Source organism: Plectropomus leopardus, chromosome 1 (genome assembly GCF_008729295.1).
Source record: "Plectropomus leopardus isolate mb chromosome 1, YSFRI_Pleo_2.0, whole genome shotgun sequence".
Classification (NCBI taxonomy): Eukaryota; Metazoa; Chordata; class Actinopteri; order Perciformes; family Serranidae; genus Plectropomus; species Plectropomus leopardus.
This window is the reverse complement of record NC_056463.1, coordinates 29,681,096-29,708,848: the sequence shown is the minus strand read 5'-3', so window position 1 is coordinate 29,708,848 and position 27,753 is coordinate 29,681,096.

Genomic DNA, 27,753 nt, shown 5'->3' with positions numbered 1-27,753 from the left:
TCTGTGGGCTCCTGATGCCCATTAGAGGTCTAAACTCAGCTAACAGAGACTAGTGGCCACAAAGGACAATGAGTACAGTACAATGATTACCAAAGCAGGGAAAACCATAAACCTGGATCAGAGAAGTCGTCGTCCAGTGTGCAGAAACTAAGTGCTTTGTGGAACTTGAACTATGAACAAAATCTAAACAGTGTACTGGAGTATTAGCATTAAAAACTCCCATGAGAAGAAAAGGGTTGACACACCATTTAAGTAACTTCATAGCAACATATGAACTCAGCTTAATTATTAACTTGCATGTCAAGAAGAGTTCTACCAGTTGCAACACACTGTATATTACATCAAATCGCGATATACTTAAACTTTCTCTACTTCACATTTTTGAGCACAAACTTGAAAAAGGAAGTTGAAAGAACCCATTACAAATATTCATGGGCTTCACTGAAGAAGGAAATTTGTGAAATATTAAACAGAGCATTGCACACTGTATCTAACGATTCCTGAAGTCTCTGTATATGTATTCAAATCCAAACCTCCTAATTATTCAGAAAGGGAAGCCACGGAAATTCTGACAGGGCTTATCAATGAGAAATGACATCTTGTTAAGTTAGGGATTCTCTTTGTGTTAGCAAGGTTTCTCTAGTTAATCTGGCACCTTTCTTGATCTGCACCAAGGTAATTGGAATGCACAGTAAAAATGCCTGCTGTATTGAGCCAGCAGAGAACAATGAAAGAAATGGATATCACAACAGGCGTTAGCGTCCTAATCAATTCTCCAACTTGCTGTTCAAAAGTAGGTTTGTACTTTTTTTTAATGAGGACACAGAGGCTGAATCTTTCTGGCTCCACTAACCACAGCAGATTACAGCTCCAATTAAGTAAACTTTCACTTACACATCAAGTACGATCTCTTTGTTGTGGAAACCTTGTTTGTTTTTGGTTTTCCAGACAAAAACCAACAAATGTTGACGAGAAGACCTATATTCATCAAACAGCTGAAAAATGTAGCAGAGTGAGAAACTGAGACGCAGGAAGATCACATCTTAAAGTTTGCCCGACTGTGTTAACGTGGTGTCTTTTCGTGTGTGTGTGTGCGATTCCATTTGCTGAAATGTGTGTGTGCATGCTCATTTACCTAACTGTGAGTAAATGCGTGTTATCCAGTCATCACACCCCCAGTGCCCTGGCATTAAGCAGAAGGAGGGGTGAGAGGTCGGGTCGGGGGCAGCCACGACCTTTCCGTCTCCGCGGCACGGTGTCATCATTTGGGCAAGGCAAACAAACAGGCATGGCCCCCGGGCAAGGTGGGCTCAGCAGGGTGGCATTGCCAGGTCAGGGTATAGCCTGGGACAGGACAGGGTGGGATGGCAGGCCCCTGATAGATGCTGCTCATTATTTTCCACCCAGAAAACTGGGACAATTACAAACAGAGAGATGCCATGGCAACTGGGGTATGGGGTCACAGGCAGAGGGCTTTTCATTTGAGCTGACCCAGCCACATTTGTCAACTCAGCCACACAAGAGCACACACATGTGGATGAAAGTACACATGCAAAGTTTCTAACATTTGACTGACCAACAAACTTTTGTGGATGTAGAATCACAATGATCACAGTATCTATGGTCAAACTCCTGTGTGATAAGCACTCCAAACATTTAAACAGACTCTGACGCACTGGGATGAATTATAATAATTTAGATCTTTAAAAAAAAAAAAAAAAAAAAAAGGAGTTGGGTTTCAGTAGGTATATAATATATATGATTCCTTTTGCACAGACAGAATTAAAGACAGGCAACATGTAAAGAACAGAAACCAATACTCTTAACAGCATTTGCCTTTGTCGCTGACCTTTGAGGACACGCTCAAAATATGAACATTTTTTAAGCAAAACATTAAGACCAAATGAGCACCCATTAATTTGACGTATTTCAATTATGTGCAGAGCAACACAGCAGCACTCCCAAATGATCAAGTGAACTTGTTCTGAACTTATCACAAAACCTTAGTACCCTCATAACCTGCAAATCCCCCCCCAAATCCCAAATGTAACTAAGTCAAGGAACTGAATATTCCCACTGCTTTTTGGCAAGTTTTTTTTTAATATGACCTGCATATTTTCCCAGGTTGTTTTGTATAATTTAAAGAGACTGTAGGGGAATGAGGGGTGTGTGTCACGATGTCTCTCTGAACTACCTATATTTACTACTGAAAGTGAATTCTTTATGAGAGCACAGATATCAAAGACAGCGGGATCAAAGAAGATTTAATAAGCTACCCACTGTTCTGCGAAACCTGAACTTTCATGTCATGCATTTTCCTTGGTTTCTTCATTTTGGGCTTTGGGCCAAGAAACTGACACTAAAGGCAAGCATGTGTAGTCACATTGTCATTCTCTATTCCCTTAATTTGTTAGTCTGTAAACCTTGTAGTGGAGAATGTCCCAGTGGTTGGCAAGTGCAGATTTTTTAAACCGTGTCAGTTTTGTACACCGCAGCAACTATCTGCTCCTTTTACAGAATTCTTCTGGTATGTTTCCTCTGCTTTTAGCTTTATGATATATATATATTTATGGTATATATAGATAATAATATATATATATATAGTGTCTTCAGGTCATCAGGTAGAAGCTTTTGCAGGCTGCTACATCTCGTTATTACAAAAAGTAAACATATAAGCTAGTAGCTGCTGTCGGAACACTAATTCTTGATGCAATAAATGCTGTTTTTCAATTTCTATCAATTAATTATTCCAGTCTGTGTAACCAAAAATGGATTACCACAAAAATGCAAATAGCAAAATGCACTGAATACATAACTTAAAGATAAATAATGCAGGATCTCCCTTAAAAAAGTAACCTATAGACTCATACAGAAATAAACTTTTGCTGGTGAGTGATTTTACAAACAGTAACTAACAATCTTACATAGTATACATAATACATTTTTAAGCTATAAAATGGCAAGCAACATAAAAAATACAGCTAATCATATTTCTCAAAAGGTTTCTGGATTGTCAAATTGTTATTTAACTTAAGAATAAATCTACATTTTAGGAAGTATGTGTTCTTGTGTTAGATGAGAGGGTTGATTCTACTTTCTGTCTGCCCATTATGTATGAAGCTACAGTAAGGAGACAGTTAGCTTAGCTTTGCTAGGGGAACGAACTAACCTGGTTCAATGTATCCTCATAGAAAGGTTCATATGATATCCTTTAAAAAGGCACACACAACAGCTGGTATGATATCCCACAAATTAGCTCTCCATGAATGGTGTTACATCTTAACATAAAGCTATGTTATTAATGAAAACTTATGGGGGTAACTTTTAGGCAAGTAAAGTTACTGAGGTTAGGTTTAGGAAAAGAGACATGGTGAGGACATACCTTAAAAGAATTAAAGTTCCCTCAAAGTTCATTCATAACAAGTTGAGATTTTACAGATGGTTATGTGTAGGACTATTTCTTGACCAGAACAATAACTCCCTGGATTCTTGTCATCCACCATGAAACTCAAAGAGACTCGAGGAAGTCACTATGCTTGGTCGTGAAATAGTCCGTCGTTTATCCCATGTCTAATTATTCATTTATGCAGATATTCAGTCAATCAAAACATCATGCTGGTACTGGGTAAGGGCCTTGCACATTTACTGTATTATACATTCATAATAGCATTTGAATTACGCTGCTGCCTAAACAGGCTTTTCAAAAGGACAGTAACAGGTTTAGTGTTCAGTGCAAGTTAAACATAAATGGAGTTACATCCTGACATTATGTCAGTCAAAGAAGGTAATTTTTAAACCCTCCAATGGATGAGTGTTTCTGCTCCGTTAATCTCTTTATACCCAGGCTGTATTTGTCTTTAAAAACATAGGATTGCATTATGGATAGTTATGCACTGTAAGTATAGCCCCATGCACAAATAGTCTTTCATGAGAAGTGATTAGGCAATACGATATGCATGTGAATCCATGCATTTTGGTGAATAAGCACAAAACAGATGGACACAAAGACTCATGTTCATTTGAGGTCTCTGTGAATGATAAACTGTAAGTCCACAGATGAAGACACACAGGAAGATGGATATCAGCTAAATGTCAAGTCGAAAATCCCACAGCAGGAATGCGACCCCTGTGAACAGAATCTAGCTAAACCTGAACCACGAGTTGGTGGCTGTAAATCCTCAATGCAAAGCATAAGAGTTCATCTAATGGTTACGGAGAAAAAGGCTTAAAACAGGTGCGAAGAGGAGCAGAAAAGAAGTCAAAAGGTACTTTTTAAAATAGGAGTTTAGTCTACATGACACTGTTATAGAAAGAAGGGTTTGTGATTCAGCTATGCAGTCATGGCATATAATTAGGATACCCATGACTAAGGTCCACAGAATTTTACCTGCAATAACATCCAATTATTGTTTGCTATTATATAAGAGACTGTACTTTCTCACTGTAATTTGCAATGGAGCACATTATTATGGCGATCACAGAATTGTGGCTTGGTAGAACTGGTTTATTTATGGTTACTTTATGTGGGTTTAAAAGCTGTCAGCACCATACTCAGCAGTTCCAATTTTTAAGCTTACAATAACAAACTCAGACCAAGCCTTTGTCAACACTGTATTACGAAAAGTCTGATTGAAACCACAGGAGATGAAATGGATAAAGACGAAGGATCGCATAGAAAAGGAAAAAATGCTGCTGGTTGCCAAGTCACATAGATTTCTTCCTTGATTAAAAGAAGCACAATACATAATACATATTTTGAAAGATACTGAAAAAAAGGTTTGTTGCTCACATTATGCTAATGACAATGCAGATACATTACATTTACCAGCATACTGTGATTCTGCATATATTTAATCCAGAGCAGATCCTCCTATAGATCAGTATGGTTTTTGTTTATGCAAAGCTAACTTGAAAATCATCCGATGGTCAAAACCTTTTTTTATACCAAACACAGCATATGGGGAAATCCAGTTCTACCCTCGCTGATACACCCTAACTGTAATCTCCTGGGTCCCATGAGGTGATGGTCCCCTGTGGAGAAACCTCACAAGACCCTCTGATGTCACTGACTGCTAGGTCTGTGGTGTTGTGTATTCAATGCCCTCCTCCCCAGAGGATTACAGTTGCTCGCTGTACTGGTTTGTATGTCAACTCATGTCTTGGGGTATTGACACATAGCTACTGCACGAGCAGCGCATAGTGCCTCCTGTACCCGTCACTACTAAGAATATATTGTATGAGTAAAGCATCATGCAATACAGCAGTTCGATACCGCAGAGGAAATTCACAGAGGTGAGTTGTATACAGTATGTTATGAATTTAGCATACAAAAGTGCAGCTGAAGTTGTGCTAAGAAGCCTGCCTGCTGTGAATACACAAGCTACTTCGACAACCCAAAATGCAAATGTTTTCAACAAAGGACTCATACGGAGACACACTCGCACACACAAACATGCAGTGTGTCAGCTCCATGCAGTCAGTGTGCTTTCCTTTTTCTAAACACAATCCGGAATCTACCTGATTTGAAATGTATTAGCCAATTACATGGTAGCTGTCCAATATATGCAGAATACATTGGAATACGATACTGTAGGCAGCCTAGACAGCAAGCTGGCTGGTTGCATGGGTGATTAACATTTAATGTTAATGGTAGGCTTATGTTCAGGCTAACTGCACTGGGGTTAAGTAATGATAATAGCAGAGTTGGCCACACCACATCTGTAATAACGCTGTCTGCAAAGCGTGATGTGATGATGGTGAAATTACTACTCTCTGCACCGTTTACGGTACAATCAAACAAGCAGTTTTACTGTCAAGCAAACCCGTCACAAAGGCATACACAATGACACACATCAGAGACACAGAGACACACACAATGATATTGCTCACAGAATTCAGTTTTCCTTGGTATGAATGAATGAAAAATGAGTTAAAACAATGTTACAAGAAAACAATCATTGAGAAAAGCGGGGATTCGGTATTCCTTGAAATGAAAGATGAATGAAATTGACATGATGCTTTTATAGTTTTAGGACAATGCTGAATTCAGTTTGAATCATTGTAGTGGTGTTTCCATTCAAGGATGATCAGACATGGTCTTCATTTATTAAGCTGTGTTTACTGAGACGATGAAACAACATCATCAATCATTCTTAAAGACTAGTGCTCCGATGGGGAGAATTAGAATGCATTACAGATGTCACGCATCATCAAGCTAAACATCTCATTTCCACCTCGCTGTGCGCTGTGTCTGCTCCGTGTCTGGGACTTGGATCTTGCTCTGTCTGTGGAGCATTTGTGTGTGTCTGTGTTTGCCTGTGTGTGTTTACGGTTAAGTGCTCTTGTGGCCATTCTCCCTGGGGCAAGGTATCCATCACCGTCCAAGCAGTTTTTTTGACTGGGCAAAGCTTAGGCCCTCGAGCCTGTTCTGGTCCCCTGAATATCTCCCTGGGGTCCCTCTATGTCAAGGGATACCACCTGCACCAAACACACACACATGCACACATATACTAATACAAATGACTGTGACCCTAACACTCCTCTAATGCCCTCATTAGGCGATTAGTCCCAGAGGCAGGACTAAACTAACATTGCCCACTTCCAAATACCCAGCTTTGCCCCTGGAGGTAATGGTGGAGTCAAGTTGGGGTATAACACATGCAGCCAAATAATAGGGTGACATTTGTATATTTTGCTTTCCCAGTGCATGTGCATTTAAAAAAAATCATTCTAAACTACCTCGAGAATAGCTTAACTGTTTTAAATTATTCAAAAGTAAACATTATTGCATTTGCTGTGTTCAAATAGCTTCATTTAATAACAGACATTTTTTCTAAAAAAAAAATGATGTTATATAGAAACAAGCAGCTTAGTGAGTTTTTTTGTTTGTTTGTTTTTAAGTATTGACAGTTATTATCTCAGCCCTGAGAGGAACGGTGATTTTTCAAAAAAAAAAAAAAAAAAATTGCAAGCAATGTTGGCCAAAACACAAGTTAATCTCTTATATATCCTACATAGGAGATAAAACTCGGCCAACATTCAACAATTTAAAAAATAAATATTTTTTCACCTTTCATCTCAGGGCCTCCATAATTATAGACTGTGAATTCTTTTTTTTTTTATATCTATTTTTGGACTGAAAGTATTTTTTTTTCCCTATGGCAGCTGGGTGCAGAATAAATACTGCAATGCAAACCTCAAGTCAGAGTTTCTAAAGCAAAACTATACCATCTTACAAGCAGAAGACAGCAAAAGTAATCTTAAATTTATTTTAAAAACTCAAAAAAGATGTTTGATGTCTTAATTTGAGAGAAAATATTATAGCTGCTTAACCACTAAGTTATAAACTAATTTCTCTTAAAGTGTTTTTGTGTATTTGTGTGTGTGTGAGTGGTTTGACTATCGATATCCTACATTTATTAATTCATCCCACACTCCTCTAGCCCGGTGTGTCACTAACAACAATGAGCTGGAGAAACTCACCACAAGCGCTTCCCCAGGAATATTAAAGTCAGTGGCTTTAGTGTTGTAATTAACTATGAAATATTGATGCCTATAACTTCTTCTGTGGTCCCTGTGAGCAAGCCTTTCAGACACACTGGGTATAGAGGAAACTGTATGTCTGCAAGCTCGCGAACCTGAGTCACCAATGAATAATTGACAGCAACATAATTAGCTTGGTGCTCTATTGTGTTAGCACGTTTCCCACACATCCTCGAAGCATGTTCTGCTATGAAGAAAAATGTCAAACACAGGCACAGAGAGATCTCTGAAGATGTATAATTGAAATGTATTAGAAAAATGCTTTTTTTTGACCTAGTGTTGCATGCACAACTAACAAATACTATGATGAAATAATTATTATCAAATGTAGGTAAAGTTGCTTTTTTTTTGGTATTTTTATCCCAATCCTTGAGGAAGAACAATCTGTAGAAGTGCATGAACCTTGTGTTTTAGCTCTTTCATCTCTGCTCACTGAAGAAACAGTCTTTTACCTGCAGACACTGCTGTGAATCACAGTAGCCAGTAAAAGGTATCATATGAAAGGTAACACACTATTTTATTTGAAGCATTTTAAGAATATATGGTATAATGATAAAAAAATAAGATTTGCACATATTCGCTGGACTTCACTGACAAAAACTCACATAGATACCTGCATATTTTAAACTACAACTGCACACTATACTGACTACTAGAACACGGGTGGGTAGAATCAGACACACAGGTATACCATATATTACTGTGTGGTGTACAGATACAGTATGCAGGCCTCAGACATTTCAAATGAATGATTATTGTTGGTGATGGAGGTAATGTTGTGGTGCAAAAACATACTTGTTTATTAAGTGTTGTTGTGGTTTGAATAATCTTCACCAAACAGTCCCAGCTTAGCTGAACCTACAAGCAATGTAAAAGCATGTTTGTTTTTTTTCTGGAATGTTTGGTCTGTGCAAGAATCGCTTATGTGCCCTCATACACATATTTACTTGTTTATTTTTGGCATTTCAGTGTGAATTAAAAAACAACAATAGTAAAGCTGATTTTATATAAAATTGCCTTGCACCTTGCTGATTAGCTTGACAGTTGTGACTAAAGTTCTATTTTCTCTGCTGCAAAAAATTTGCAACTTCTTTGACTGTTCTGCCGTCTTCTGGAGCTGCCATTACTGCGGTGGCAAGTTGCGGTGTCTGCTGTAGCCTGTAGAAAGTGACAACAGCAAAGGTTGTCAATTTTCTGAATTATTTTAACTAACGGCCGTTTAAACTTGTGACTTGCAGAAGAATGCGTCTGTGGTTGCTTGTCGTAATTTAAAAAAGTTGTTGCCTGTAGTTGATTAATACAGATGAGAATGTATTTAAAAGTAAAAGTGAAGACTGACGAGGACATTTAGAGTTCATGTTTTCAAAAGCTGCCTTCACTAAGAGCAATCACAACACACTTAGCTTATAGTCTGTTAACACTCACTCGTTAATCTGAAACACAGACACCATTGTATGCGTTCAGTTTGTGATGCTGACCTAATGTTAACTTAGTGGTCATTAGGTTGCCCTATTTACAGCGACTACAATATTATCTTTCACATTAACGCCTCAGTTAGTTGAGTGAATTTATTCTGTGGGACCACTGCAGCTCTCAGTGTAAAACTAGCCACCAAATTAACTGCATGAGCTAAGGTGTAAAACTTTTTACTTACTTACTTATCTCACAATCTTTTTTTTTTTCCAAAGCTGTTGTCGGCTGTCAGAGCAGCCGACAACTGCCCAGATTCTTCACAATGTTGTCAAAAGTACGTTAAATTAAACGTAAAAGTAGAAAATTGTCCATTTCTTAGGAAGGCTTGCATTTAAACATGCACATATTGTAGGGAGATGCCACCACAGGACTGGCAACTTGTTTATCTCTGGTACTTCCATGAATTCATCGACAGATTCAGTCTGCATCTTAGCAACATCCAGGTCAGGGACAGGTAACACAGCTGGATCCTCATAAAAATCTCATCAAATATGTCCAGAGACTAGGGATGTCCCGATCCAATCTCAAACAGACTCTGGGCTGATCAAGCCACTTTTTGACTGATCAGGATCGACAATATTTAGCTTATAGAGCATTCAGATCCTTTGTTTCATGTCAGCTGTGCCACTGTTTTTACTTTAATGCACTGCAATATGGAGTGCACACTTCATCAGCTCCACTCAGCTGTCTCTGTCTGTCCTCTTTGCTGAGCTCCCATGTGTGTGTTAAGGACAGGGGCTGAGCCCCGCCCTCCACAAAACACTTATCATGACTTCTCATATAAAAATGTAAGTAATTTTTACAAAACCATCACATCTAATATTTCTGTTATTTTAACGTATTAAGATGCAACTTTAAAAGATGTTGCTGACACAGCATCACCTGAAAGATGACATGACTATTCTAATAATGACAGCCAGGACTGCCTAGTACTGTGTTACAGGCAAATTTATGAAAAATCACAAGTGAATCACTGGAAGCCGACAAATCCAAAGCTAACTGAGGGCTGTCTGCTCAATACTGTCCTCGTGCCATGGAATAAAATAATCCCTCTCATCTGCTCGGACTTGTTAACAAAGCTGTCAGCTTGCTTTTACAACCAAACAGGCCTCAGTCAGACCGTCTCTCCGACAATGGAGAAGGAGAGGACTCTGTATAATGCTTCAAACAGCAGCAATTCCCCCAATACCAACATATGCACGCACACACATGCACACACACACGCACACACACGCGCACACACACATCTCCCTCTTTCCTTCTTGTGTCGACTAAATGTCAACTCTTCTGACATACAGCCTTGTTTGCAGCCAATGATTACCTCATAGCTAATTAATCCTGATTCAATCAATGTGAACTATTCAGATACTGTGTGCGTGTGTGTTTATGCTACTTGTATATGTGTGCTTGTGTGAGTGTGTGTGTGAGACAGAGTAATCAGAAGGGAGGACCGGTAGGTTAGATGATGATGGATGGCACTCAGTGAGAGGCCTGTTCTAATCAGCAGGACCTTTTCCCCGTGGTAGAGGAGGTGGCAGTAGAAAGGATGGGGAAGGCTGATTGACAGTGGAAAAGTGTGCGGGTGTATGTGTGTGTATTTGGGAGGTCCCTTGCATATCCGAGAGTCTATGGAGCATAACAGAAAACCAAAAAAAGTAAATGGAGGAAGAAAACAAGATCAATTAAACACCATACCCACAGAGACAATAAAAGATGAGTACAAAGATAATTGACATGTCATAAAGGCTAAATCTGACAAATGACAAGAGCAGGTTCTGACGACAAAAGTCGAAAGGAGATTAATCAACTTCAATTAACACATGTACATACACATGGGTACAAGGAAAACTTATACAGTTGTTATCTTTTAAGAGTCATCCCCAAACTGAGCAGATTATAGGAGAAAGTCAAGAAAGGAAATAAAAACAATATACAAAAAAGCCAAATCTTTACAGAGAGTAAAAGGAAAGATGAATTGGCAAGCATATGATACACACACACACACACACACACACACACACACACACACACACACACACACAGACACACAGTAGCTACAGCTTCAAGGATCAAACAGAAAACAAATATATATATATATATATATATATATATATAATGTATGTATGTGTGTGTGTGTGTGTGTGTGTGTGTGTGTTTTTATTTTATTTTTTTTAATGTCAGACAAAAGGAGGTAAGGCTTGTTACTCCACGTGTCCAAATTCTTGGTTAAAGTGTCACAGACTTAGTGTTAGGAAAGCATGCATGCTAAAGATAAGCCCTTTCTAATGATCTTTTTATAGTCCCCCCTCTGCACTGCGCCAAACCACAAGAGGTCTTGGCATACATCTTATATCAAACAGCCAAGGCCAGGAGATTTAAAGAAGAAAACATGTTTGTTGTCTCCCTTCCTCTGTTCATTAGCAGCACTCGAGGAATAGTCCCCAGGTAGCCTCTTTCTGGTTGTTTCCTGGAGTGACTTTAGAGAAGTTCTACCAATGGCATGTTTAAAAGATCATTTGTAGATATTCAGCACAAACAAACCAGCCTCATTTAAAATGTTAAGGCATAGTTCGTTTGTGGGGCTTGTTTGCATTTGAGTAAACATGGCGGCGTAAATATGTTATAAATATATGAGTATTCTTATTAATCTGGGTTTTTCCAAGATAATTAAAAGAAATTAGTTAACAAGCATTAATAAGTGAGGAAAAAGCTGTCGCCTTGCCTCTTTTCAGATGACATTGAAAAGGGAGGGGAGTAAGAGTCTGACCCACATATATATTTTTCAAAAATTAAAAAGAATAAGAGAAACAAACTTGTCGAATGTTACTGAGAGATGGATGGTATCTCTCGGGTTTGAAATCATTCCTCGTGGTGGCAACAGCAAAACGTTGCCAGAGTTTGTAAGAAATAATGATTACATGTAAAACATTGTTTTAATTCAAATTGATTTTCATTACCAATTCTGAAACATGTTGAGTTTTTCTCCATAATTGTATTTACCATTATGATAAACACAGATGGGCAGTGGTTTATACTTCAGTTTTTGTTCTGTGTTACAAGCGTCTCCAGTTTCTCCCAGTCAAAAGATGTGTTGGGTATGAGAACTGCAGACTACAAGAATGTGATGGCTGTCTATGATCAACTTACACGGTACCTTAGACCATGATCAACAGATAGTTGGGTTGAAAGAGACTCTGATTAAGAAAATCTATAGGTTCCCCTTCCTCTGATCTTACATACTAATGACATTTTCACGTTTCAAGGTATGTTGTAATTTTTCACTTCAAGAATCCAAACCAACCCACCCCCCAAGGCGCACAGTAGTATAATATAACATGTGACTATGTTAGCTCACTGAGATCAGCTTCTAATATAAAATATAAATTAGTAAAATTTAAGTTAAAAAAACACAATTTCATAAACAGCATTTTTGCAAAACAACAACTTCTGTTTGACTATGCAGATTTACATTTTGCACAGTCTTATGACTAAACTCTGAAGACTTGATTCCAGACTTGCAAAACGAGCTTTGCTGACATGATCACTCCATTCATTGTGCACTCGATTCTGTCTCTCTCTCTCTCTCTCTCTCTCTCTCTCCATCGACAACCACTGAGGTCACCTGCTTGATGCATGATGACACACAGGGCAACAGCACAGAGTTGCAGCGACTCCAAAAACCATTTTGTGTGGATTTTGTGTGGTTAATGCATCACAAACTTTGTGTTTGCTGAACTTGTGTGTGGCATTTCTTGGATCAAAAGCAGCAACACACACTGCCAATGAGCATCAGGCTGTTGCAATTACTGGAGCCATTAGGTAAGGTAAGAGACGAAGAAGGGTGGTGTTTCAACGCCTATTCTGCTCCCTCTGGAACAGGAGCTGGAGGTGGCTGACTGCGCACACACACACACACACACACTCGTAATTACACATGCTCCCATGCAAACACACACAACGATCTACACCCACATGCAGCTATTCACACATATGCGAGCACACTAAAACATCCACAGGCGCACTACGAGAGCTGCACAGGTGGTGCCTCGTATGAGGTCTGCACTGCACATCAAAAGGACACCTCTGACATCTCAGATTGCTCACAAATGATGATGCACAGAGATCTTTTGCCACTACAAAGGCAGAACAAAAGAACTGACATGAAAGAGAAGTCAATAAACATAAGGCGTTTAATAAAACATTTTTTTCTGCTGAATTCACTACAAAGGTTTTCACTGTTTTTCCTCTTTCACACGACACAACAAAAAGAAAAGGCAGAACTGTTGAGTCACATGATTGACTGAGAAGGCAGGTAGCGATCCAATAATTTTTTGTCAGGCTGGGCCTGCCCTGGTTTGATTGTGGAAAAGTGATGGCAAATGAAGGCAACACTGCAGATCGCTTGGAGGAGTTTTGTGGCTAACATGAACACACATGCAATAAGCTCAAATCTATCTTTCTCACTGTAGTTGACACACTAGTTTGCACAATTGTTTACCCTCACAGGCACATAAGAAAGGCCCTGTTGCAATGACATGCTGTGCACACACCGACACAGTGGCTCACAACTCGTACCAAATACGACCAGCATCAAAGTATGCTGCACACAGCCTCACAAGCTGTGCTGGAAATACACACACACACATGCAGCAGCACAGAGAGCATGTGCCCAGTGCAGAGGCAGCTGAGTAGAAGCAGTGGCTTACAGATGTTCAGTGTCCCACAGCAGTTGTTGGAGCTACAGTGAAGTGTCAGCCCAGGAGGATGGAGAGCCGAGGCACAGCAGCATAGAAACAGAATGGAACATGTATGCTGCACACAGCCTCACAAGCTGTGCTGGAAATACACACACACACATGCAGCAGCACAGAGAGCATGTGCCCAGTGCAGAGGCAGCTGAGTAGAAGCAGTGGCTTACAGATGTTCAGTGTCCCACAGCAGTTGTTGGAGCTACAGTGAAGTGTCAGCCCAGGAGGATGGAGAGCCGAGGCACAGCAGCATAGAAACAGAATGGAACATGAGGTCACACTCAAAGCCTCACAGCCCATAGCACCTCAAACTGCTGGCCCTGCCAACAGCCTGTGAGCAAACCTCAAGTCAACACAAGTCAGGGTGTAGGGCTAGATGATGACTAATCTGAATTTCATCATTTTCAGGCACTGGGCTGTTTTTAAATTGATACTGTACTCCTCGGCAATGTTCAATAAGCCTGGACTAAAGTGAGTGGTGGAACAGTACCAATATGAGGAATGATAACAAGAGGGTTGTTAAAATATATAGACCCAGATTTATTTTTCTCAAATGCCACTGAGAAAAACCAAGGTAATGTACTGTCAGGCAAAACAGGTGTCTAATTAGCCAGTTTGTTGACACAGAGTCAAGTTAATAGTGTAGTCAAGTTATTATTATACAGCTGACTTATACAATATATTCTTACTGAGCAGTTATTATCTTTTAATTACACAGACATGTTGGGCTGCCTGGCCAACAGGAAACCCCACCTGGCCAAAATAACTTTTTTTTAAGCCAAAAAAAGTATAGTGTTTGCCCTATATTTTGCAGCAGCCATGTGCCGTAAACTGTAGCGGTGCACCGCCATGTGTCCATGATTGAAGGCAAGTGTCTGTGGTTAGTTGTCCGTAATAAAAGCAGGACAGTCAAGTGTTTGCTATCCAAACTGCTTTAGTCAGTTGAACAAGTGACATAAAGATAGGTTGGCAATACAAACAAGCTCCGTACAAATCGTTAACTTTCTGATGGATTCTATGTTTTTGTGTTCTTAACTGAGCTAGGCCAAAGAATACTTGCATAAAAGAGATCACTGATGCCCACTGCTATTGGCGTTAAGGAAAACTACACTCCTGGCCCATGAAAACCAGCTTTAAAAGTGACATATTTTCTTTTATAAAAAGAAAAGTTCTGTGCATTCCATTGTATTTCTACCAATGTGAAGTTGCTCATATTTCAAAAAGCAATTGATAAATATTTCAAAAAGTTGTCTCACTGTTAAACATTGAAAGGAACTTAAAAATGTTAAATTCTGAGAACAGAGTTTGGTAGGATCTTTAGGTGATAGTGTTTAGTTGTGTTAGTGGCTACATCCACTTCTTTTATGCAGTCTATTAGAGAGGCACAGAAATTCTACAATAGCTACTTTACTAGCAGAATTGCTCCTAAGTTAATGGGTGCAGGGGAAGTTGCTTAAATGGTGGTTAACATTTACTCATTGCTTTTCCAGGTGGTCTGCGCAAAGTTGAAAATGGTTCCAGCCTGAGGTCAATCTCGTCTTTATTTTGTCTCTCTGATGTGGCACTGTAAAATGCCTTTTGGCATTTCGACACCTCTCAAAGCCTTTCCTGTTGGAGAGACCCCTCACATTGGAGTGCCGAAGTCTTCCCATGCTGGTTTTGGCCACAGACGCCAAACCCTGACTACATGAAGTATCCTTCAGACAAACTCAAATGAAACCAACTGGTGATTTCCTCTGTCTTTCAACATTCTGTGTACAATTTCAAATAGATGATGCAATATCATTCAAAAGTTCACTTGATGCAGTTATTTTTGAGGTTTAAAATGACTAAGCCTGTTCCTTTTTTCCTATTTCAAACATTCATCGGGGGCGTTCAGGCTTTTTCATGTTTGCGTGTGCGCAAAATGTATCAGTGGCTGTGTGAGTGTTGTGTTTGTCGGTGTGTACATGCTTGTGTGTATATCGGTGTATGCTTAAGCCGACTGAAGGATCACACACACACGGTAGTGTAACATGAATATTCTGCTTTGCGTCTGGTTGCTGTGGTCTCCCTCGGTATGGGGAGCCATGTAGCTGCGGGTGGGGGTGGGAGGTGGTGGTCGGGAAGGGGTACACTCTCTAATGGGCTACCCAGGGACCTGACGCCACTCTCCAGAGACACATGGGCTCCATACATCCCAGCCTGCAGCCTTTGTCAAAATGCACACTTCCTCAGATATTCCTTTTCAAATCTATTAACTCCAAACTCAAATCCACACCCAATTAGGCTAAGCAGGCCAACTTCATAGGAACTGTATGAGACACATGGCATTAGAAAGTTCTGATGTGGAGTGTGTATTGGCGAGTATATGTTTGCTTATGATTATGCGGTTTGAGGGTGTGCGACAGTGTAATGAGCTATTGGTCCCAAAGACCGTCTATGTGCCCACTTCTGGTAAAGGATCATTTACGTAAGTGCTCATCAGAATTAAATGATAGAGGTTTATCAAGAGAATTAATCACAAAACTAAGAGATACGTGTAAAAGTAGTGTTGAAAACACTCTCCATCAGCAAGCACATTTCCATACACCCCACAAAGCTTTAAGTGTTTAATGACAACTTTAAACAAGTCTATATTTTCAGTCAATCTTATAGATATTTTTCCGTGGATGTGCCAATATGTTTTCTCTATAATACAGCCATCTGTAAACATAATTGAAGATGACATGAAAAAAAGATAACCTTGCTGTAATTGTAATTATTACTGTATAATATGTGTTAAGTCCGTACACATTCTGTGTGCATTTGTGTACATGCATGTCTGTTAGTGTATTTAAGTAAATGTGCACATTTGTATCTGCATCAGTATTAGAGTGATGGTCTATGTGTATGTTTCACCTGTCTCCATGACCACCATGGAAAGCTTTGTGCCTCCTGCCCCCTTTAATCAGAGTCACACAATGGTGAGGCTAAAGCCGCCTTATCTCTACACAATCAGATTAGAGAGGATTGCTGCTCTGCTAAGCACCACAAAGTAAAGCACCCCCCCATCCCGGATCAAGATGATTTGATTAATAATTTGTGATCATATTATCCTTTAAGAAGCATAAATTGTTTTATTTTTATTTATTTATTTTCCATTTGTTTCTAGTTTTTTTTCCCCCCACAGTTCCTACGGCTAAACAGAGATTGCAAGATTATCTTCCACCTGAGCAAGTGCTCTCTCGTCCTCCCTCCCACTCTTTCTCCCTCAATTCATTTCTCCCTCCCGCCTCCTGGAGGTGGTTTGTTTGTTAGTTCCGCCTGTGACCAGATGGGGGTGCCATGACTGCTGCACACAGTGGGGGCCTCCTCCACACCTAATCTCATCAAAATAAACATGCCAGCAGTTGTCAGCTTCTCCAGCAGCTAGAGGCAGGGAGGGAGGGTGCTATAGAAACAGGTCAGGCTAATCATGCATATAATTGCATTTTGACATTTTGGGCTACTGGGACCAGACCTTTGGATATCAGGTTATCCTCGAAGCACTTAAGTGATTAACAAATGAAAATGCAGCTCTGAAACTTAATTAGATATTATGTCTCATCCATGCCTACAGGGTGGGGTTTTAAGGTAGTTGTTGTCAGTGGGTGGGTGGGGGGGTATTGTACTTGGTTAAATCAGGAGACATAAAGAGGTGGGGAAAGAAGGTGTTTTTTTTTTTTTTATTATTTATACACCTCACCAAACATACATCAATGTACAAATTATTTGTTTCAAAATTTAGTATTAGGAATATGTGGGTTCATAGACAAATCCCTCAACATTGATTATGATTTATAATATCTGGACCGTATGTGTGACCCCGGTCACAATAATTGTCAAATGGAAAGGAAGTGAGAGCACTTTATCATTAGATTGCCTCAACTTCTTTGTTTTCTTTTAGGAATAATTTCAAATCAACCCCCTCGTGGCACAGTTAAGGAAAATAAACATTTATTCTCGATTCTCATCAAAAAGTCGCTTTTGGCAGTGAGAAGCCTCTATGTCTCTTCATCTCTTAACAAGAGTAAATTGTTCACATTTGAGGTGTAAAAAACCATGGGTTGTCGCCATACCACTCTGCAAAATCAAAATATTGTTGTATATGATCTGTGCGTATGTGTGCGCGCGCTTGCATATCAGGGCCAAAAATGCCAAGTGCCAAATTCCTATTCTATGCAAATCTAATGGACAATAAAGGCATCTGAATCTGCATATGAAAATTCCACCACAAAGGTTAGGAGAGGGTTGAATTGCTTGGCTGGAGTGAAGAAATGTATTTCTCTTTTTTTCCCCAATATCTTGCATTTCTCTAATCAATCAAAACCAAAAGCAAAAAAAGACTTCAATGACTTTAGGACAGGCACATTCGACAAAAGTGGAGATGTTACTGCTAACAGTTGATCTGGTTGCAAATCTCTTAATAAAGCATGGCCTTCTTTTCCTTGTTTGTATGGTAGCGCATCAAGCAAAACTTAATTTATTGAAGTGTTATTTTATTTGGCAGGGTTTTTCCTGCATATTAATTTTTGATTAACATGATTTCCAGGCCGCCACCACTTAAAATGGTCAATGTCGGCAAAAAGTAACGCAATATAATCATTCCACATCTTCATCATTTGTTTTTTTTTTTAATGCAATGACCGCAGTTGTCCATCGAGACACTGCTGCAGTGCCTGACTATCCACATAACAGGCTGAAAACAGAGGAAGAAAAATAATTGTACCACTTCCTACCATTCAATAAACCTCAATTTCCTGCAGACAAATTTCCTCCAGTCTGAGAGCATCTGTGTCAGGCATTGTCCTGATAAATAAAAATAATACATTTATCAAGGCCTAAAAATATTGCTAGTCAACCTCAAGAAACAAGAGGTGCCAATTGGCGGAGAGGAGCAGTAGAGTGCAGGGAGAGACGAGGAGGAGTCCAGGCAAGGAACAGATTCAGCTGCAGTGTCATTAGTCATTAAGTGTATTACGAAAAGCCGACTTTTACATGATTTTAACACTAGAACAGCCACGGTCATTTTTATAATTTTCACATTCACATGTAATATAACTATGCTGAATTAGAAATTACACTGCCGCTGGTCCCTGACTGTATTCTCATTTAGAATGTTATTTATACATATTGCACAAAAGGTAAAGAAAATGGGATAATTTTTACCTGTTTCAGCCACAGGTGGTCATTATGATCATACCAAGTTTGCCGAGGTTAAATTGTTACATTTGCATGCGGTGGCAGCTGCATTTTGGTTGCATGGCAACTGTCATGGTCTCTGTCAAAAGTAAAATTCTAAGAGCGAGTGCGAAAGTTTCAGTCGAATTGGAAAGTGATCCTGAGGATATGCCAAGGAAGAGTACAAAAAAGGCCAACTTTCATCAGAGAAAGATCATCCAGACAGTAGGGGAGACTGGGGACAGTTGTAACACTGTCTCTTTCAGTGTCCATAACCAGCTGAAAATGTGTGTGATAGCTCTCAAAGGAGGGAATAAAGGAGGACAGGAGGCTGAAATGTCCTGCCTGAGCTGTGTTCATAAAAACAAACTTTAATGCAACTACCCTGTACCCTACCCTAGATTTTGGTGATGTTTAAAGGCTTAATTTTGTGTCCTTTGAACTATTTTTGTTTTTTCTTTTTGAAGGAATAATTCACATTTTTGGCACTTAAAATATAAATAAGTATATTTTGTTTTTGTTATATTTTATTTAAAGAACCACTAAAACACTTAAATAAAATACACATACTAAAAGGACATATTTTGCCATCTTTTTGAGTTGTTATTAACTTATTAGCTGATTAGCCTAAAGTATCTGAAACTGGTTAACTGACATGAATTTAAATGAATCCATATGCCTTAAGTACAGTATGTACAACACAAATGCCGTACAATTTCCCAAATACTTATATTATGACACACTGCCTATGTGTTGGTGACCGTGAAGATCAAATGTAACAAAATCAATTTTCAAATATTGCAACTTTTATTTTAAAAGCTAGAATCCAGCACCTATAATTCAAGTGCTTAAATCAATTTTCTTAATATACAAAAAAACACACTGTCCTCCTGATGCCCGCCAAAACAGGAACATGATACTACCAAAAAGCAAAATAATTCCTTAATGTTTTATCCAAAACCCTACACTCCGCAGATAATACTGATAAAGGACTATTGTCAGTAGATTGATAGGGTGTTCCCTACAGTATAAGTCGAGTTCCCACTGGCCTCAACTAGACTCTCTGCTCACCACTCATCTTACTCCCATGTTGGAACCAGCTCTTGAACACGATTAGCTACTTTTCCACTTTACTAATTCATGGGCCAACTTAAGCCTCTGAAAACTAAGGCCACAATCCATCTCCTTATCTTCCTTTATCATTCTATGGTATCCACACTGCTTTTGTCCCTGTAAGGTGCAGATATGCTCCATTTGATCGCCCTGATTCCTTGTCCTGCTTCTGCTCAAGAGGACGTGGTAACCCATCACCATGGTGTTTACTCTTCCATATAACAATGAATCCCACTGCAGTGATGTACCAAGAGACGATCTAGCCTACTCTACTTCACATAGCTTACACCTAATATAGCATTTTTTTACTGCTTTTTAAGGGGAACAATTTTTAAACTTTTTTTTTTTCTCCAAATAAAAGTATCATGCTATCAAGACTAATGAGAAACAATTGGGATACAATGTCAGCCCTGTTCTTAACCAGGTTTATTAATGGCACATATTCTTCAGTTTAATACATTTTATTTAATATACAGCTAAGCACTCTCTCGTGTGCCTAAGGCCAATGACAGCATCAAGGAATCTTAGGTGAGCCTTTCCATTCAGAAGACCACTGGGAACAAGAATGTGATATAAGTGACAAGTAGACATGACTGGTGATGCTTAGCCCTTAAAGTATTGTTTAATTAAGTAGTCGGGTTTATTTATTGATACATACATAGAGTAGGGAATATTAAAAGAGTTATCACTGATGTCATTGGTTGAACAGTATGATATCAAATGGTTGTGACTTATAAAAATAATAATAACATTATTGTAAGTGAATTCATGAGGCACTTCTCACTGGCCACAATTGATCATGAGAATATAGCTGATATCATTCTGTGTTATATTTAATATTTCCAATTTAAACAAAACAAAAAATAGTTTTATATGTTATTTGCTTTATATTATTAAAGTTGTTTTATCTTGAGTAACCTCAAATGAACACAACTGGGCTTTTAGTCACTTTAGGCGTTTTTGGACCAAACAGTTCTGAGGACTCCCTAAGACAGGGGTCGGCAACCTTTACTATCAAAAGAGCCATTTCTGGCCTAAAACAAAAAAAAAAAATCTGTCTGGAGCCGCAGGTAACACAACACATAGTCAAACTAGCCTATCAATATTATTAATGGGTCTACATGAGCATTCATCAATATGTTTGACCACTATTTATTATTTTTTGTTACATTAACTTTGCAGTGTTGGTGGTAAAAATTAAAAGATCTATCCATGCACTGTTATTATTATCTCTATGCACCAATAACTTCTCCATTTTCCTCTGAGACTTCTCCTATCTTGGATTTGGAATCCATAGCTAGTCAGGCTTTTTTGATCCAGGACCGCCCACCATTTTTTAAATTTGGCAAAATTTAGCAGAGGCCACCAGAAATATGATGCATATTTTAGTTAATGAAATACATTTTCATATTCTGTGTACAGGCTACATATTTTTGCAATTGAAAAATTGAATGAAAACTTTAAAAAAATAATCGCAAATCATTTCCATATAATTTTTCGTCAGAGAGACAGGAGCCACTTGAGAGGGGCTAAAGAGCCGCATGTGGCTCTAGAGCCTCAGGTTGCCTACCCCTGCCCTAAGAGAAACTGCACACTAGGGAGATCCATGTAAACCTAAATTCCTTCAAGGGCATTTGCATCAACAATAGGAACGCTGGAGTAACTTAAGCCAGATGGAAAATGGTATGGCAATGTCACTTTCGCTCTGACGATTTAAAAATGTGTTGTATTTCCCCCCCACCCCAATTATGCTCAGTAAAGCCTTGACTTCACTGTTGTTCATTTATTCGTGTTTTACTCCAATTTTTTGACATGAGAAGTTGTTTATGTTGTCTGTTGTTCAATTAGCTAACAGGTTTTTAAGAATGGTAACCAGTGCTGCATTGTTGGATCTATCAAGGTACACTTTCATCACCCAAAGCTTGGGTGTGCTGGGAGAGTACCAACTCTGACATAGGATATTAATAGATCTCTCGAAACAGCGTTCCAAGAACTACCTTTGTTCCGATTTTTGCAGTGCGGACACAATAAAAAGGGGGGTTTTTAGAACTACAAAAAAGTTTCTCGGGTCCAAAAACACCTCTAGTCACAGGCAGATCCAATGCCTGGCAGGGTTTGAAAACTATTTTCATCATCACACTGATTAGCTAAAAAAAACAGGAAAACAGTTCCAAACAAGGTGATGTTTTTTACTGACGAAGCTGCAATACACAGTGACTGTGTCTCTTTTGGAAATCTAATTAACCATATTACATTTTTAACACAATGAATGAGACACCGATCTTGAATTGCACTCATTGATTCATAGTTTGGTATATGCTGCAGTTACACTGACATAATCTGGGAATACTAAACTTCCTGAACAAGAGTAACATTTAATATCAGTCAGGGTCATTAAAGGACAAGTATTTCAAAACATTCAATAGTGTTGGATGTGATGTGCTGAGGCCGTCAGTCCCCTCCACCCTATCCCATTCAGAGCTCATCACCAGCACAAAGACTATGATGAAGACATGGCTCCCGACAGACGTCCTGGACCATGACCATGTGTTTGTGCTTCTGCTTCACGGGACAACAAGAGCCGTCAGTCAGAGAGGATAGGGCAGGGAGAGGGAGGGATGCTCGGGGGGGTTGAGGTTGAGGATGTGGGAGGGTGGATGAGGGAAGACCAGGTCTCAGCTGTCAACTCTGTGCACTCACATATGGTTCAGTGTCCTAGCAGCACTATGTTAAATGACAAAGAGCCCTCCCTCTCCATCATCATAGACAGACACACCTTTACAGACACCTCTGTCTGTAGATCTGCGCACATGTATATGTGCGCAGATATGTATATGTGTGCGGAGACCTGCGTGCACATTTTCAGATATGCACTATACAACCACACAACCGTATATATATATATACACACAAGTATGTACACACAAAAACACGCACAAAGCACATTCACAGGCAGGCAGACTCATCTCCTGCATTTTGCATAGGTGACACTTTTCATTATTCAAAGCTCCGTTCTGGGGATGTGGTGTGCACATCGAGAGGCGACATGCACTCTCTCCAAACAAGGTACACCTTAATTATGCATGCTCAGACTACAGGCATTGCATTTTGGTGTGCATGTGTCTGTGAGTGTGTCTATGTACTGTTTTGTGCTGTCTTGCCTAATTGTGAGTCTTTATATGTGGGACATGTGTATGTGTCCTGTGTGTGAGCATCTTCAGTATACCTCTCTGTAAGCATATCTGAAAGAAGATAGTTGGCACTTCTTTATGTACACCTGCACATACTGACTACAACATCTTCATGTGTGCCCTTGCAGGTCCATGACTGCAGACATACATCCGTGACAGAGCCTTTGCCAAAATCCCATATTATCTGTGAACAAGCCACAGTCAGTTCCAAGCAGTCTATTCATTAGTGGTACAGGATGTTGCGTGTGCAAAGAAGCTTGAGAAAACCAGCCTACACTGGCTAAGCCGATTCAGTGTGAACAGATGAGATGCAGTGTGTCATAAAGGGCTCCCACCTGACCCGCCCCTCATCAGAGCCATCTTCCGCCTTCGACAAAACATATTTGTATTGTTGTTGTTGTGTGCTTAGTCTCTTTATCCGCCTGACAGGGTTTCAAACTTGCACGTCTCTCCCTGAAGAGGCAGCGGTGATGAAACAATTTGAAAGATGGCGGCTCCTGTCGTTCACTCAGTGTTACAGCTCACTGTGAAGCATACAAGTAGGCTTTCATTTAGGCGATTACACCAGATTAAAATTTCCACTAATGTTGGGGAGTGCACGTTCCTTTAGAAGAGGCCTCCGCTTTGAGTGTCGACACGACGACGCATTAGAACAGTGAGCATCACATTAACCAGCAGCACTGGCAGCTCAGAGGTGCAGCAAGACAGGGATTTTCAGCTTGATTGGGTTTTCATCTTGGAGTAAAGGGATGAATTATTTATTTTCCAACGCGAATGTGTGTGTGAGAGAGTATACGGAAGTGTGTGCACGCGCGTGTGTGTGTTTGTGATGGATGAAAAAGCCAAGCCAAGGTAAATACTTTAAAACATTCTACCTTTCTCTTGATGCAGAAAAACAACAAGCTTCAGGGTCAGAGTGCAACGTTCCCAAAAGTGAAATTCCAGCAATTATTCACGGGAGATCCACAGCGGGTGCTCAGGGCAACATGTCCGCACCCTTGAGTGGGCAGAGGAGACTGACAGCCCCATTATAAAACGGCCCGCGTGACAGATAAATATTTCAGACACAAATAAATAAAGGATGCCCGGCGTTTTCCCTCTGAATGACTTTTCACAGCCGAATGCCCACGGCCGCTTGCCCCGGGATCTCCTGACGGCACCCTTCACCCCTCCCTCACTATCACCCCACCACCTATTCCACCTCAGGCTCTATGCGACACCCAAAAAAAAGGCCGCCCATCCCCCTGATGTCGGCCCCCCCTTGCACACAACCACAGTCCTCCTCCTTCCCTGCATATATCCCCTGGGCCAACTGCCCCTAGCAGCAGTATGCAGGTAAAGGCGCTGCTCCTCCATTTCTGGGTACAAAGAAGCAATTAATCTATGTGTCTGAGACAGGGTGTCTAGAAAGCTTTCCTTTTGTGTTTGTGGATCTCTCTCTGTCGAGCAAACTCAGAAAGCCAGGGTCCATTGTTGCCCAGTAATTACTGTAATGTGTAGAATACATGTTGAATTGTAATGACTTTGTTCTTTATTGTTTTGTTTTTTTTTCTTTTTTTGGCTTACGTTACCTATGAGGTGATTACAAATGGGGTGGGTGGAAGGGTCTCCTGGGATATGTTAAAAAATTATAGATTTCATTTAATAGTAGATTAAGTGTGTTAAATGTCCGTGAATGTAATAGGCATGGCTAAGCGTCTCCCCTGCCCTTCCCAATAGTTTCTTATAGATTACCTCGCTTCATTTTATTAGGGCTGATCGCGATCCCAAGGGAGCACAGTGTGATAATTCAATTAAGGGAAAATTATGAGATGTTCCTGTGGTTACAATCTATGAGAGGCCAGATGGGAATCTTGCAGCTACCCTTACCATAGCCTCCCAGCAAAGAGATGGAGAAAGACTGAAGAGAGAGACAGACAAAGTAGGAGAGAGATAGTTTCCCAATAGTATCACTTCTTCCCTCTAAGGTATACACAAGGAAAAGATAGGAGACAAGCATAAGATGAGAGATCAGAGTAAGTGACGGGAAATCTCAGATCAGCTTCCTCAAAATATAGAACAGTATCCTTTGTTAAGGCTACATTTGTAGCAAACTTTTAGACAGTTGAAATCCCTGCCATGAACAGTGCTGAGAATGACAATTTCACCAGTGGAAGCCATATAGTGTATAAAAAAACCCATGTAAATATCAGCCCTGACAAGCATTGTAGTTTAAGTATCAGACAAGTGCTGCATCTGGCTAGAATCCAATCAAACTGACAGCTTTGCCTGTGTTAGACTCGTCCAAATGTTTCTACTGTGTGTACAGTAGTTTGGACATCAGGTTTTTTCTTTGATGTCCTGCTGAGCTGCACAGAGAAAGCAACTCTTCTACCAATGGGACTATTACACCAGACAAGCTGAAATCCTGAGAACACAAGGTCTTTCTGACTGTCTTTTTTGTCTGTATCTCCTTCTTTCACTTTCCCCTTCTCCATCTCTTCCAATATTTCTCTTTCACGATCTCCCTAAGAAAAATTGTGTTGAGCGGTGTTAGCATTGAGATAAAAAAGAACACTAAAATATTAATGGAGACGTGCTTTGTTCTGGCGAGCACAGAGACGTAGAGACGGAGTTCTTCTGACTGGCAGAAACCAGGTCTGATTCATTAGCTGGGGTGTCTGTGTGAGGAAGTCCACAGAGGGCTGCCACATCCACTGAGAACGCTGGGTAGGCCACCCCCCCACACCCCCAACCAGCCTACCCCCTTCCAATCAAGCCCTCCTGTGCACTCTCTCCGTCTCTCTCCTCCCTTCCCTTCATTCCCTCCATCATTATCCCCACCTCCATATTCTCTCTGCAATTCTTTAACCTCAAATTCTCTCCATATCTAGCTTTACTGTCTTGTGAATTCTTCTCATATTATCCTCTCCTCCTCCTCCTCTATAACGATAAGGTTCCATTTACCTCCCCCCAACTCAACCCCCTCTGTATGCATGTTGTTTGTTCTTTCTAATGCCTCTCCAGATGTGCTTCTGAAAGAAAACCAAAAAGAGAAAATCATGTCTCTCAGCTCCACTCGACACCAGATCTTGGGGTAAACAAGCCATAGACCTAAGAGCTAGGATCTGGTGCTACACTTCACCCTCAGTGACTGCCTTTGAGAGGTAAAGTGCTACGCATTCACACACATGTTTGAATTATGCCGGGCTGCGCCGGGGAAGATGGTACCACAGGGAGAGTCCAGCTTCTTCCTCTGTCTCTCTTTTCTCTCATCTTTTACTCTACCTCACTTTCCCCTTCCCCTGTGAGACAAAGATGATCAAACCATACTGAGTGGACACAGTCCCTCCACAAACTGGAAGGGGAAAACCTAGACAGAGAAACCAAAAGAGAGAGATGGAAATTATAGACTCCTCCAAAACTTCTTTCTTCCACAATCCCTCAAAAAGACGAGCTGCTTCCCCGATGAATAGGGAACAGCTCATTGGGATCGTCTAAGAACAAGATCGAGGATTTCTGGGATATGTTTTATCTTTTTTATGCTCTCATTGAAAAAAAATCAATAGAGTAACATGAGGAAAAAAAGGAGCAAAGATAACAATGAGGCTAGATGAAGTTAAGTTTTCACAGATGTCTTGGTACTTTTCAAGAAAAGTGCTACACTTGTGACTTTGTTTCAGGATTAAAATTTATTAAGTTGGGTTTCTGTGGACGAAAACTCTTGAACAACAGTGACTTGCCAAAACATTACACTGAAATCAGTGCATGACTACTTTCCCATTAATAGGTCGGAATTCACAACAGATGAACATGAGCTGTAATGTCTGTTGTGGTTTATATGCATCTATTGTGGTTTGTTAGAACGCGGCTCTTTTCTTGTTCAAATGGCTTGTAGTAGTCCAGTGGGAAGCCGGGAAAATATGGGGACACTTGTTCTACTTGCTTTTTGTGTAAACAAGACTTGACAACCTTACCTGATGCAAGAGAGGGATAATACACTGACACTGTACAACAGAAACCAAACAACTGAGACGCTTAATCGCCTGAAATAAATAGTCATGAGCAGACAAGCGCAAATTATGTTTGACATTCTCCTCACGGCCAGAGTTATGTTAGATTTATGTTAGCTTACATAGGTTTACAATATGATATTTTCATTGCGTGATTTATATTATGTTTTTGTCATATCATATTGTAATTTTGTTTTATACTATGTGCAAATCATAATACAACTAATTGTGCTCATTTAAACAAACACACACACACACACACACACACACACACACACACACACACACACACACACATTTACCTACTAACACACACAAAGCCCTCTCTTGCTGACACACACAAAAGTACCCTTGCAAGCAAACAAGTACACAGATGAGCCACGACAAGCTCAAAATCCCTTTATTACCTCTCGTTGTGGAGAGGATGCAGAAGTGGCTCGCCAAGTGCTCTCCTCTCTCTGTATATAAACCCTTAAAGCCTAGTCCCACAACCAATGAAAGGCCAGTGCAATC